Source organism: Chlorocebus sabaeus, chromosome 7 (assembly GCF_047675955.1).
Source record: "Chlorocebus sabaeus isolate Y175 chromosome 7, mChlSab1.0.hap1, whole genome shotgun sequence".
Classification (NCBI taxonomy): Eukaryota; Metazoa; Chordata; class Mammalia; order Primates; family Cercopithecidae; genus Chlorocebus; species Chlorocebus sabaeus.
In genome coordinates, this window is record NC_132910.1 from 92,881,978 (window position 1) to 92,898,145 (window position 16,168).

Consider the following 16,168-nt stretch of genomic DNA (forward strand, 5'->3'; position numbering starts at 1 on the left):
AAGCTTCCTTCCATAGTGATCTCCTGGGAGATGCAGAACTCAAGGATCATGGGCTTCAACTAGAAGACTTTGTCTATTAGAAATGACTTCTTTTAAAGGACTCTCCAACCAAGATGGAGAGGTTCTTATCAGGTACTTCTTTCTAACCCCTGTGCTGCACAATTAGAAGGTGTAGTTTCATGGACTTACAGTTCTCATTTAAAGAAGGCTGAATCTCCTGAGTGTACTGTTTCACTGGAAAGTGACCTCCAACTTAAATTGAGTCAACACAAAGGTAAGAAGATGGCACCTAAGGAAGACACAAAATCTCAAGATCCCCAGCCTGGCTTGTTGAAGGTCTGTCACACCTTGCTGAAGTTTCTGAACTGTTGTTACATTTTTGAGAAATAATTGTTATTTAGGACTTTGCAGAGCTGTTGGATTAATAGTCTGGTTTTAAAAAAATGAACCCCTTTTTCTCCTTATGGTTGTTCCTTTGTCTTAATGCCTAGAATGACATGGTAACACTTTGGTTAAACTATCTCACAGTGTTGCCACTGGAAGAAACCTGTCTGATTGTTGGATCTGCCATATAATTCCTAGATCTATTCATGACTAATATATGTCATTAGCAATGTTTGTCATTGACTTTTAAGATCTCCTTACTGTCCCCACTTATTTGGAGCAACTCCCCTCTGGATTAATTTCCTAGGTCTGACTTCTTCCTAACCTGAAACACTGTTCTAATTTGTCTCTTGTTGTGAGTGGTTGGCCCAAGCTTTAACCTAGATTATATCCATGGACCTCCTCCATCCCTGTACTAGAGGCTAAACAAGTGCCAACAATAAATCAATAAGCTACCATGTAAATGTATTCTGAAATCCTTGCAAAGAAGGAAACAGATGTTTTAATTTGGTATTGTCAGCACTCCCCATGAGTGAGACTATTAACAATAACTTCTTAGCAGAATCACCTGTGCTCCCCCAGGCTATTTTTTTTTTTTTTTAATTTATTTAAGACAGAGTTTCGCTCTTGTTGCCCAGGCTGGAGTGCAATGGCACAATCTCTGCTCACCACAACCTCCACCTCCTGGGCTCAAGCGATTCTCTTGCCTCTGCCTCCTGAGTATCTGGGATTACAGGCATGCACCACCACACCCGGCTAATTTTGTATTTTTAGTAGAGACAGGGTTTCTCCATGTTGGTCAGGCTGGTCTCGAACTCCCAACCTTAGGTGATCCACCCGCCTGGGCCTCGCAAAGTGCTTGGATTACAGGCATGAGCCACTGTGCCCAGCCTCCCCAGACTATGTTTTTGTATGTGGCATTGGAACTGATTTGCCCATACAAGGATGGGCACACTATTTCCTCAGTAGCTGACAGGTAGAGGGCTTATGCTTATTGGGACATTTTGTGCCTCTCTTGCCCTTGCATGAAAATATAAAATAACTCTCCTTTTCTCTCCATTATAGAGTGAAGACAACTATATTAGCAAAGTATGATAGTAATATACATGAAAGCATTTTGAGAATACTAATTCCAAGTGCTTGGAGTCTATATCAATAAGTACATGATTCAAAACCTTTCAACCACCATTAGTCAGTGATGTGGTTTGGCTCTGTATCCCCACCCAAATCTCATCTCAAATTATAATTCCCACCTGTCAAGGGAAGGACCTGGTGGGAGGCGATCAGATCGTCCGGGCAGTTTCCCTCTTGCTGTTCTCATGACAGTGAGTGAGTTCTCATGAGATGTGCTGGTTTTATAAGCGGTGGTTTTCCCTGCTCTTCTCTCTCCTGTCACGTTGTGAAGAAGGTGACTGTTTCCCCTTCCGCCATGATTATAAGTTTCCTGAGGCTTCCCAGCCATGCAGAACTGTGAGTCAATTAAACCTCTTTCCTTTATAAATTACCCCGTCTCAGGGAAGTTATTTATAGCAGTTTGAAAACTGCTACAACTCTTCTAGCAAAAGAAGAGCTGTAGCTCAACAAAGATCTTTAAATTCCTTAACCCAGGTGGCACAGATAATAGAATTCCCCTAGATTATTTATTGGCTGAAAAAGAAGATGTCTGTGTGGTAATTCATACCACTTATTTTACTTATATTAACACCTCTGGAGAAATGGAAACTCAACCAGAGAGAATAATGCAAAATCTGAATCATTACAAGACATAAGAAACACTGATCCTCTAAATGACTTGCTTATTTGATTACCCTTAGGACTAAGTTATCTATTTCATTCTAGTCTTCAAGTTGTTATTATTATAATCATAAGGATACTTGTCATTTTTCTGGTTATTAAGGTACTCATGATTTGTACTTCTGCTTGCTTAAGATCAGTGGCTGAGGCCAAGATAATAGTTATTCAATCAAATAATTACATTGATCAAAGATGTGGCTGTGTAGCCCGACTTGTGTTATAAATTTGGCCTACACATCATCAGCTTTAAAGCCTGATGGACTCACCTCACCATGGTACGTGACTCTAGGAATGAGCCTTTCTAGTGATGTGGGACGAAGCTCCTGAACATAAAAGGAGTGAAAACCATTTATCTATGATGTTTTCTTTGAAAAAACTTGATGATCAGGGGAAAATGTTAAATTAAGTAATTCAAACTTAAAGCTGTTTGAAGTTTAAATTATTTTGAGCCTTGAGTGGAATATGGCTATGTGGCCTGAGTCATGTAGCTTGTAGTTACAATTTCTGCCTTTCTGACTATAGATTAAATCCCTTCCTCAGTCCTGTTTGGTAAATGATTAGAAAAGACCAAACAGTGCCAGATATAAGACCCCTTAAGATCACTGTTTCTCCTAATGTAACGTTAAAGCAATCTTCCTTGAAATGTAGCAAATTGAAAATCGCTGTAAAGTATTTACCGACCTTGTAAGGAAAATGTTGCAACCCTGTTAACTGCCTACATAAGTAAAACCTTAACTTCCCCACTTTAAAACGCTGGCCCATTCTTTTAGAGTCTATGTTTCCCAGGTGGCTATCCCTAAGTGTTGCACTTGAATAAACTCTATACTTAATCTTATGTTCCAAATTTAATTATTCAAGGTTGACAGGCTGAGTGTCCCATCACAGTTTTTAAATAACTGTCAACATCCAAATAGAAACAACTGTTACAAATCCTTTGTAAATTGAACGATATATAAATTAATTATATTCTGGGTTAAACGTGATGCTATATTCAAATGCTATAATATGCTTTAATTTTAATGGCTTCTAATTTTCAACTGTCAGATGAAAAATACAGATGTATTAATTTCAGAGTTTATTGTGGTCTGATCCTTTGTTTTTTAAAAAATTAATTAAGTAATTCAATAAATATTTACTGATCCCCTCTATATGGTACTTCTCTTGACACCGGAAATATAGCAGTGAAGAAATCTTTCAAATATGCCTGCCTTTATGGAACTGACATTATAATGAGAGGATGAGGCTCACAGTTCATTTGTTTTTTATTTTTTAGTGAAATACATAGTATGTTAGAGAATGAAAAGGCTTATGGAAGGAGAAAAGCGCTGGTATGTGTTGGTAGGGGTGATATTACAATTATAAGTAAGGTGGTGAAGGAATGACTTATGAAGAATGTGATTAAAACCTGGAAAAAGAGGAAGTAAGTTACGGATGTTAAAAAAAAAAAAAAAAGAGAGAGAGAGAGAGAGAGTTTCAGCCAGAGAGACTAGTAAGTGTAAATGTTCTGAGGTTGGTTTTTTTTTAAATGAGTGACATGATCTGACTTTTTTTAAAGGAACACCCTAAGTGCTGTGTGAGAATAAACAAAAAGGTGGTGAGGGGGAGTCAGAAGCAGAAAGAACAGTTAGGAGTGACTTCAATAGTTGCAATAATGATCCTTGATTGGACCAGAATGATAGCAGCAAATGTGGTGAAATATGGTCAGAAAATATTCTGAACTAGAACTGCTGATGAATTGGATGTAAGTATGAGAGGAAAAGAAACAGTGGAACTGGAAGGATAACATTGACAAACACTGGGATGGGGAAGACTATGAGGCGAATGCACTTAGAAGGAAGATTTCAAGTTCATTTTGGGGAATTTTAAATTAAAGATACTTAAAATACATTCAAGTGGATAAAAGTTGTATGGGAGAGAAACATAATTTTTGACCCATAATGACATATAAAACCATGGTACTGAATGAGATTAGATTAAATTACTTAGACTATGAGTAGGATAACATAACCAAGTCCCTGGGACATCAAAACATTAAAAGATTAGAAAAATGGGAAAGAATCATCAGAGTAGACAGAGGGAGAGCTCGTGAGATAGAGAGAAAAAAACAAGAATAGTACCCTGAAAGTGAAGAAGGCATAGAAGTGGAGGAAGTGATTACCTGTGGCCTGTGCTGCTTGTTGGTCAAGTACAGCAAGGATGACAAATTAACCACTGGATTCAGCACCAGAAAACTGGTGACTTTGCTAAAATCAACTTTAGTAAAGTAGTAAAGATGAAAGACTAATAAGAAAAGAACTTAAAAGAGATTTGAAATTCTAAATGCCATATGTGGTAATTATTTATGAAGTCAAAATTTTATTTAAAACATCAGAAGGCAGGCTGTATAGTATTTTAAATGAGAAAATAAATAATCAATAAACACTCATTATAAGTGATGCATATTAATTAATATTCATCTACCTGCTAGGAACATGATTTGAAAGGAGTTGGCGTGGACATACAATTGTTGACCAGAAAAACAAAATAAGATAGTAATTACTGAAATTTGTGCTGTTACTATCTATTGACCCCAAATTTCTGCTTATATTCTACGGAATGAAGTAGAGTCTAATGTACGTGGAAAAAAAATTGTCTACTAAGCTTGACTTGAAGCAACAGTTTCAAATTTTCCCAGATTGAGTGTAGAAGGGAAGTCACAGCCAGCAAAGAATAATACAGACATACTGGCATACTTCTAGAAAACATCAGAAAACTGACTTTATATTCTGGACCATGTACATGTCCCATAAAACAAGCGAAGAAAACAAAATATTTTTAAAAAATCCTTACATTTATGAGAAATTTAGAAAGTTGTACTCCACTAGAATATAAACAAAAAAATTAAAGTTAGCAATATATAAGAATCAAAATGAAATCAATGAAATATTTATGGAGTATCTACTGTAATATAAGACAATATGGTAATGTCTTGTGGAATACAAATAGCAAGCAGGATGTCACAGATTCTCCCTTCAATGAGTTTGAAGTCTATTTGAAGAAAAAAGGAAAAAAAAGACTAAATGTTTACCATATGCAATTTAAAATATAGTTAAGGAGAAAAATCCAACAGCTATCATAAGTAGCACATGTTTAATAATATAATCAGTGAGACTCTCCATATTATAGGATGCTTGAGAAAAGAAAGGATTGATTCAATTTAGTAGGCTTTGTGGAATAGGTCAAATTTTATTTAGTCATTAGTCAAAGTTACTGTCCTCTTGATTCTCAACATCACATGGAAAAAACATACAAATAAATAATTGCAATATAAATGCTAACCAATAAAATAGAGGCATATGATTGGAACCATAGAAACAAATAGCTTTATTAAAAGGCCTAAGGAAAGGTTTAATAAATCCAGGACTGTCAATTGAGTTTTGAAGAATAGATAAAATCTGGAAAGGTAAACAACAGAACAGAAGCAATAATGGCACCAAGTCTTTTCACATGAGAGTGAATAAATACTCTACGCAAAAGCAAGTATTTGTGAAGAATAATTTCTCATTGGAGGTATATAACAAAATAAATGTAGAATTAATTATTTGATGATGATGTTGTTAGCAAAAAACCAATGAGAAGAGAGGCTTGTAAGGGGACATAGAATCATTCTTAGTAGGTATTTGTCTTCAAATCTCAACTATATTTGTGAAAGCTATGTTTGGCTACTTTAATAAAGATGTTTGTCTATGTATTTACAAACATGCAAATATAGAGTAATCAAGTGCTACCTTTCCCAAATGCTAGATGGCACCTTACTTAAATAACAAATATAGTATTTAGGAGCTAATAGCTATATCTGGATTGTTAGCTTTGCAAACTACTGTGCTACCGAATTATAATTTCAAGAAACTTAAAGTCATGAATCACATAAATATTGCAGTGAGAACCCATCAAAAATATATTTAACTCATTAGTGAAGGAACTAACAGAATGGTTAAACTACTTCAAAAAGCATCAGAGATTTATATAGTCAGTTTAGAAAAGCATGCTGAAACAAGTTTAAGTCAGAAACGAAAGTGATTAATGTCCTACAATAGAGTAGCAACCTTTTTCTATTCGACAGCAATTATTTGCATCTCTAACGAATAAGTTTTGTTAAGGTAAACATGTAATTGCACCCAGTTTAAACCTTATCATGAATAAATGGTGAGTCAACCTAAAGCACGCTGTATAGAGAAATAATCTTTGGCTAAGTGTATTAGATAATGTTTCACTATGACACTGAAAAGGCAAGCATCAGCCATTCGCTTGTTTACAAATTTGGGTGTTATCTTTGTCAGACCTTCCTTGTGATTACAAAACGTTGTCAGAGAGTATTTTCTTTAGCACAGAAAAAGGCTCATCTCATTGTGTTTTGGCTTGATTCATTTATATAGTTCAGCAAAAGGTGTTAAATAACATGTATATTTGTCCATTCTGAATAGTCATATCTAGAGTTATGCAGAATTGAAAATTACTATGCTCACAAAATTAAATTATGTGTGGAATTTCACCAAGAATGTAGGATTGAACTTTTAAAAGCCTCTATTATTCGCTCTTCTTTCTCAAGTGTAGGAACAAAGCAAGGGGTTCATCTCCACCAAACTTTGCTTGCAGTATATATGTTAGTGAAATTCTCTCATTGAGGTCTTCAAAATCTGCTGGGTTCCTGAACTGTCAGAAAACAAACTTCCTTAATATCTGTAGGGCAGGAACCCTATTATCAGACCAGTATTCTGGAAGGGATTTATAGACATTGCTTCCATATATGAAATGCAATCCCTTTTCCTTAATTGTGGGCTTTTCTTATGTGAATAAGTGAGTTTTATTCTTGCTATGTCCTTGATTCACAATGGATTTGTCTAATTATATACTGGTGAAAAAGGAGGTCAGAATCTTAGGGCACCTATGCAAATAACTACATTGCCATGAAAAGTAGAGACTCAGTATTTGCTCCTGTTCCTGGAGTTGTCGGTGAGAAAAAGATACCATTTTTTAAAGTATCATTTGAGTTTGCAAAAGTATATTCTACAAAGAAATAGACACAGATTTACATCAGAAAATAGTACATCAAAAAATGTAACCAATAATGTTTCAAAATGAAAAACCACATTTAGACTTTCTTCACCAGTTCATTCAGTCCTACTTAATCAATGTGTAAACCAAAAATAAAATTCTAAGACAGACTGGACCCCTCTTCTTGGCCAAAGGGATTCCAAAGTAAACCTGAAAAACTAGTTCAGGCCATGATTAAAAAAACTGGGTCAGACATGCCTCATTATAATCTCCTCCCTTTAGAATTCAGGCACAACTAACCAGAATTAACATTAAAACAGAGCTCTTAAGACTTTGTGTATCAAGAAGATACCAAACTTCAAACTGACTGTAGTCCAGCATCACATGACAGAAGCAGGCCCTGAAAGAAATTGAAGTATTTTATCTCAAAGTATATTTATTTGACATATTTTAAAATGGCCCTTCAAAGTTATCACTTGCAGGAAAAATCTACATTCTGTAGAGAATCTCCTTCCCTTTCCATGTTTTTCCTGATCCAGGAGAGATTTAGCTAAGAGTCTGGCACCTTTTAACGTCCGACAAAAGACACTTATCATCTATTCTCTATGAAGCCTGCTACCTAGAAGCTTCACCTACATAATAAGAGCCTTGGTCTCTACAATTCTTTATCTAAACCCAGACACTTCTTTCTATTCATTCCAGGTCTTCAGATAATAACTTTTCTACTCTTTCAACTAATTGCCAATCAGAAAATCTTTGAGTCCACCTATGACCTGGAATATGCCCCCCATTCCCCGCCACCCCACAGCTTTGAGCTGTTTCACTTTTCCAGACCAAATCAATATACACCTTACATGTACTGATTGATGTTTGCCTATAACTTCTGTTCTCTAAAATGTATAAGATCAAGCTGTAACCCAACTACCTTGGACACATGTTCTCAGGACCTCCTGTGACTGTGCTGTGGGCCTTGGTTACTCATATTTTTTCTGAGAATAAATCTTTTAAAATATTTTACAGAGTTTGGCTCTTTTGGTTGACCAATTCTTGTCCTATTAGATCTTGGGTCACCAATCTGACCCAAGCCTTCATAACATCTCCTGTTTCTTGACTAAAAAATAATTTGAAAATCTTTAGTCAGTCCCCTGGTAAAGTCTGATAGTTCTAAGTGATGTCAGCTTAGAAGATGGTACCTAAAAGTCTACGCCTTGAATTAGCTGGTGGTCTTTTCTATGATGTTCTGAGAACATGATTCTTTTCTGAGGACCAAATTCCTAAACAGTAGCTTATAATGAGTCTTCAGGTAAACATGACAGTATAAATCATCTGTTGGTGATAATTTATTACATTAAGCAACATTGTAAGATTCAATGGGAGTGAAATTCTCTGTTGGGTTATAATAGACAGTGATATCATAAAGATTTGATCCATATTTCCTCTAAAGGTAAAACATATTATGAACTGTGAGAGCATTGCCTAAATCCTGGAGCCTTCCAGTTCTTTCTATAATGGGGATATAAATAAGAAGTTAAAAATCTCTGGACCCCAAGCCTTCTTGTGCAAAAGAGAAGATAATTGCAGCATCCTCTTCCAAGTGAATATCTGCTCCTAACATGCCTCAGCCAGATCCCCATGGAAAGGCAGAAGGTCTGACGCATCTGCTGAAGGACAGCCTCTACAGATCATTCATAAGTAAATTCTTTGCTGGCCTCCCATAAACGAGGGTATGCCAATTGTAACTTTAGGTCTACAATCTAAGTCTAGCTCCTATTATAAAACTAAAATCTCTTCAATTCCACACTGTTAATATCTATTATAATCTTATCATCCCAGCTGCAGAACAAAGACAAGACTCACTTCTTCCATCTACCCAGAAACATCTGTATAATTGAGTCTTCTTTTATTCACTTTTTCTCTTCAAACATTTACCTTATTTTATGTAAAATGTAGATTTACTGGGCATTAACTAAGTCTTGTAACCATTTGCCTTACAGCCTACCTTCCCCTCTTCCTAGGTGCCTTCTTCCCATGCCCTTTAAGGAAATATATAAATACTAACCCCCCTGAAAACCTCTCTGCAAAATTAGCCACTTATGTGTCTATGGCTGTTTTTCCCAGGTGCACCCTTAAGCTGGTTTAATAAACCTCGATTGAGACTTATGCCTCAGTCACTCATTTCAATTGTTAGGGATAATCTCTGAAATGTATTTGTATTAGTATTATTTTCCCATACAAAACTAATTTAGAAAAAGTTCAGTGTCTCTTGATTTGACAGCTCTTCCTACGCAGCGCTTACAATAGGTTAGAACTAATTAAGAAATATCAAGTATATCATACAACCTCATTATTACTAGTATTTCTCCCTTAATAAGGTGAAACAAGAACCTCTATAGTTATCCAGAGACTTCTGGAATACCCCAAACATTATTTATGTATAAAAGATATCTTGATATTAATTTATTTGAATGTACAACCTGTTCTTAGGGAGGGCTAAATCAGAAGAGTTTCAGAGGAGATTAGACACTTGATTAAGAGAGGAACATAAGTGATTTAAAAAAATAAATGATTGTAGCCTGGCTACCTATTAATCATAATATAAAAACAATACTTTAAAATAGATATAGCAAAAGGTAACCTAATTCTAAGAGACCTTAGCTCTTTCAGAAATAATTTTTTAAAAAATGATCAAGGGTAGATAATCAAAGCAAGGAAAATGCACAAAAAAAGTTATTCTGATGAGATGCAAGATTTCCGTTGTATGGAAAATTACACAAAAGTTAAAAAGTAACCTTTCATCATTTCTTGTTCAGAGGAACTGAATACTCCAAGGCCTTGGCAGTAAAGAATTCACAAACTTGCTTTTTCTCTTTATGAGCAAACTCATCAAAACTATACCAACACATTTCATTGCTTCTTTTCAGACTCATACTTTTTAGGGATATAATCCCAGACCAAAAAAAAAAAAAAAAAAAAGTTTATTTTCCTAAAACCTTACACAACATTCTATACCTACTTATCTTGACACATTATTTTAGGATAAAACTATTATCTTTTTCCCTTAAAAAACAAGAACACATTTCATCACCTTGTATACAAATAGTTGTATTTATTTGCCATTATTTTTCCATCTAGAGTCATGCCTATCTATGGCAATTAAAACTTTCAACCAAAGTACAAAGTTCTACTTCACAACAAAAAGTGGGAGGTAGGATTGAGAACTCTCTGTCTTACACAAGCATTTTGGCAGACCAGAGAAACTCATGAGTACACATTACACAACCTCTAAAATCACACGTTCCTTTGACACTCTTAAAGTGGCAAAAATAAAAATGTTCTTGAACATATCTCAAAGGTATAGTCACTCTGTAACATTTTAAAATATAAACTATGCTTGGTAACCAAATTTTCAGTATTCTGTGTTGCTTAGAAATTATCTATGCCTCCAAAGATTATATATTAATTATGATATTAATCAAGGTCTTAAATTTAACTCAGAATCCTGGAGATTTGGTTTAGATTGACAAACAGAAAAATAACACAATCACTATTGATATCTAAAAGTTTATTGGAATTATAATTTGGTTAACTGAATACACAATTTTATGTGTTTTATAATCTTAATGTTTATATGGAAGAGTATTCATTAATCTGAACAATAAACCAATACAGAATTTTAGGACATTCACATTAACAGTCTCTTCATGAGAAAACAAACCCAAATCTTAAAAAAAAAAAAAAAAAAAAAAGTTTATTTTATACTTTACACTGAAAAAAGTCAGGAAAAAGATATATAACTGTTTTTAAAACTCATCAAGCCAATCTCATTTTTTTCCATGGATTCATTTTGAACATATGAATGTGAATTGCTATATGAATATATTACTGAGTTATTGCTGAGAAAAGTTTTTCTTTTTTAACCCTAAAAGCTTAAATAATTTCTCTAGAGTAGAATTCCTCACTGAACCACAGAACACAGAAAATAATTTGAGTGACTATTTTGTCAATTCTCCTAAGGATAGTACATACCTAATAGTAATGTAGATGCATCAGAGAAAAGTTAATTGTATACAAAAGATGCCTTAGGAAATTAGGACTTTATTCTCTGGTAGAGGGGGAGAAACCAATAGTATATACCAAGCAATAGAAATTTTTTTCCTGGGAACTTTTTGTTTTCTTGTGTTATGTACACCATATATTTGGTAATATCCTTTTCATTGCCGGACCCAGCACACTGACACTAGATAGATGAAAGGCAGGACTCTGCTACTTACACTTCCAAACATGAGAAGGCTGCTGATGGAGGCAAGAGGCAGCCAAGGTACCTAGCAAAACCCCGCCTTCAAGCCTAAAATAGCCTGAAGGCTGAAAACCCAGTCTGTGGTCTCAGATGCAGCCCGCCCTTTCTCAGCTGATTCTCTCTGAACAATGCCCCACTGCGCACAGGGAGGACGGGGTGGAGCCTCGGAAGTTCAAGGCTTTTGCAGCGGGGAGGAGCCTGGTCTCTTCATTTCCTGGTTGGGAACTTGGGATTCAATCAGTGAGGTGGGAAACCTGCTAGCAGGACTCGCTCTCACTTTGCTGAGAGGTTTTTTTTTTTTTTTTTCCTTTTTCCTTTTCACCAAATAAATTCTGCTCCTCACCCTTCTTTGTGTATGCAAGCCTAATCTTTCCTGGTCGCATGACAAGAACCCAGTTTTAGCTGAACTAAAGAGAAAGGTCTGCAACACTGCCAGGCATGGGCACAAGAGGTGGTGCCCTGGGACAGGTGGCAGCAAGCTGCGGCTGTAAGGGGCCTTGCAGTTCTGGTGGGATTAGCTGGGTTTCACAGGCTCCCTGGATAGGATAATTTGAATGATTTTGGTGGGTTCTGGGGCTTAAAGTGTGTCCCTGGTTTTCTGATACCTGGCCTCAGGGAAATTAGGGAGGGTGTATGGTGGCCTAATGTGGAAAGCGGTTAAGCAACTTACTCAACTGCTTAAGATGGAGAACAGACTGGCCTTTAGCCAGAGCCTCAAAACTGAGTCATGACAGCATTTAAAAGAAAATTATACTTTTTTAGTCTCTATAAACTACTTAGAAACAGAGACCTTTCATTTAATAGAATATATAATTCCACTTATTCATATACTTTGAAAATAGGAAAATATTTCAAGCTCACACAATAAGAGCAAAAGTTTTGCTTAATTATTGGCACATAGACATACAGATAGTGTTTAGTCAGTTTGGACTGCCATCACAAAATACTCTAGATGGGGTAGCTTACACACATAAACAATAAAAGTGTATTTTCTCACAATCCTGGAGGCTGGAAGTCTGATTTTAGGGTGCCAGAATAGTAGGCTTCTCTTAAGGGCCTGCTTTCTGGCTTACAGATGGCCAGCCACCTCCTCACTGTCTTCTCACACGGTGGAAAGAAAGCAAGCTCTCTGGTGTGTCCTCTCATAAGGGCACTGATCTCATCAAGAGGGTCCCACCCTCATGACCGCACCTAAACCTAATTACTTCCCAAAGACCCCATCTCCAGATACCATCACATTGAGGGATAGGAATTCAACATATGAATTTGGTGGGGGACAAACTTCAGTCCATAGCACACAGCATGTAGCTTCAGACAAGCAACTTCAGCTATGGACCAAAAGTAAATGCAGTCAAATGCTTTCCTGCTAAATCCAATAGTCAATTTTTAATCCTCATCTCAATCTACTATGAGCCTGTGGCCTAGTTTTGGCTTTTTCAACATACTTTAATACTTTTTTTCTTCACCTGAGAGAATGTCTCCTCTCAGCTTACCTGAAGGATAGTCCAAAGTGCAGATGAAAACATCTGTAAAGCAATAATAATAAAAATAAAAGTAAATGCAGGAGAAATAATCTCACTGGTCAAGATTCCAAAGTACAGATCTCAAAAAACATATCCGTTAACCATCACATACTTTCTGTTTTTTGGGGGGAGGGGCGGGGAGATGGAGTCTCGCTCTGTTGCCCAGGCTGGGAGTGCAGTGGTGCAATCTCAGCTCACTGCAACCTCCACCCCCCAGGTTCAAACTACTCTCCTGCCTCAGGCTCCCGAATAGCTGGGATTACAGGTACCTGCCACCGCGCCTGGTTAATTTTTGTATTTTTAGTAGAGATGGGGTTTCACCATCTTGATCAGGCTGTTCTTGAACTCCTGACCTCATGATCTACCCGCCTCGGCCTCCCAAAGTGCTGGGATTATGATGTGAGTCACTGCTTTCTTAATAGAATGAAATTTACATAATAGTAAACATGCTATGAGAGAAAGGGTTAAAGCAGCAAGCTGGATGTTTGCTAATTCTCATATTTCTGTAGAAGGGCTTGCTTGTGAGGCTGACCTTGACTGGCATCTAAAAATTTAGCTTTTGAAATGTTTCCCACATGACTAATTTATAAAGCTGTTTTGCATGCCTGAGGGCACTGAACTCTAATGTACTAGCCTGTCTAGAGTGTTTGTGCAAACCATGTGATTTATGATGAACACCTGCTTTCCTTGTGGGAGTCTGGGCTTTTGGTAATCATGGTTGGTAGCACAGGTAGAGAGTACCTGCACGATCAACCTCCAATAAAAACTTTCCGCTCTGTCTAAAGCAGGCTTTCCCAGACGGAAACACTTTGTGCATGTTACCACAGTTCATTGCTGGAGGAAGGGGCCTGTATTGCACACCCTCCTGAGGGAGAACTTTGGAAGTTGTGCCTAGATCTCTCCAGATTCCTCCTGATGAGGCTTTTTGTCCTTGCTAATTCTGCGTTGTGTCTTCACTGTAGTAAACTATAGCCATGAGTACAATTAAGGTGCTTGGAGTCCTGTGAGACCCTCTAATGAATCACTGAACACCTACGTGAATGATCAGAGGACACTGGAAACATGTATGAACAAAATAACTACAAACCAGATTTTCTATAGTCTCTCATTCTTAGATAATAAATGCTCAATGTCCCTAATAGATAACTACATATTGGCTTTGTGCAAACCAAAACCAGAACCAAAGTTGAACATGAACCAGAAACAAAACAAAAAATCAGAGTAAGGAGAAAAATAAGTTAGCAAAGTTAAGTTCTGTTGCCACTTTTGATTCATTCAAAAAGAGCAAACCAAAGTAGAGATGAAGTTGCTGCAAGGAGTACTTGAAGAACAGTGATCTGAATAATCAATAGAGGAATACAGTGTGAAATAAGTTTTTTAGGTGATAAACAAAACTGGTTAATATCCTATAGGGCAATAAAACCATAACTTATGGACTTATCTTTTTAACTGACAGAAATCATTTGTATCTCTTTCTGAAAAAAATTAACATGTAACTTCACAGGATCTGAGATTTAATCAGTGTTACATAGAAACTCAAACAAAGGCATATCATAGAGAAATCTTAGGTGGATCTGTTAGGCAAGGTCCCAGAATAGCATTAAAAAGACACACAGTCATTCTTTTGCTCTATTTTGAAGTTTCGGAAAATTTTTCTTAACAATGTGATAACACATATACCAGCAATATACAACTGCATATTCATAGTATACTGAAGAGTATATATGGACATAATTGAAAAAGAAATTTGTATCAGAAAGTTGATTTATACAACCATAATTCTAACCTTGGTAAGTTATGACAAAAGATGATTTGGTCAATTGTAATAAATAAATTATATTACAAAATTATGCTATAAATCATATTATTAAAAGATACTATACTAACACTGGAACAAAATAATGGGTAATATATTTTTCAGGGAGACATATCACACTGTATTCTTTGTTATCAAAGTCAATGGAGGACTTAAGTGCTACTTTGAGGTAATGAAGTATAATGGAAAAGGATTCTTCCATAGGATAAGAATTATAATTGCATAAAACCTAACTTTCTGTGAAATAATGGTGTAATGAACCAAATGTGTGTGTTTCCTCAAAATTTATATGCTGAAATCTAATCCCCATGGTAGGTCCTTTGGGAAGTAATTAGGCTATAAGAATGGATGGGATTACTGCGCTTATAAAAAGAACTCAGAGAGCTAGCTTGTCCTCTTCCCATCATGTGAGGATGCAATGAGAAGTTGCAGTCTGCAACCCGGAAGCCCTCACGAAAGCCCTACCATTAGAGCGCCCTACCCTGACACTCTGATCTCCTACTTCTAGCCTCTTGAACTCTGAGAAACACATTTCTGTTGTTTATGAGCCAACCAATATATGGTACTTTGTTAAAGCAGCCCAAACTGACCAAGACAAATGGAGGTAGTTACTACATAGTATTCACAATTGACATGTAATCTGCAACACCTATGTCATGTTGCCATAGGATTTCTTAATAATAAAAACAGCTTTCAGATAATGCAGATAGAATAAGATCAAGTTGGATGTCAGAGAAGGAAGGAGGAGAGATTAATCCATTGCCTTGTTTTGAACAACAACAACCAAAAAAGCAGGGGAGGGATATATTGATGTATTGTAGGAAAACACTTTATAAAATGAGTAGCTTATCTAGCATTTAGACCTTGGCTATTTCATTAAATCTCTAGGAGCTGAAATGAAGTTTAATAAACTAATGAGAGGACCTTTGATTTTCCTTGCACCAGAAAACAGAGAATGATGTCTGTGAAATGAAAGGTTTCATCATATGTGAGCTAGCTACATCCGCAAGGAAACTGATATTACCCTTGTTACTTTCTACATGTATTCAAGGACTAGTATCACCTTCCACATTTCACAGGTGATCACTGAATATTTTTCAGGAATTCCTTACATTGCTAATGATTAGAAGTTGCTTTTCCTGTCATTCCAGTGTATAATCAGGCCAGCATATTTCAGAGAGAAGCGCAATCACATATCCAGGTTCTGATTAACAGAAAGCTAACAGGTAAGAAATATTTAGCAGAAATTCAAAAATCAAGGGAAGAGTAGAAAACTAAAACTGAGACAAATAATGTCACTTTTTTTTTAATGCCATTGCA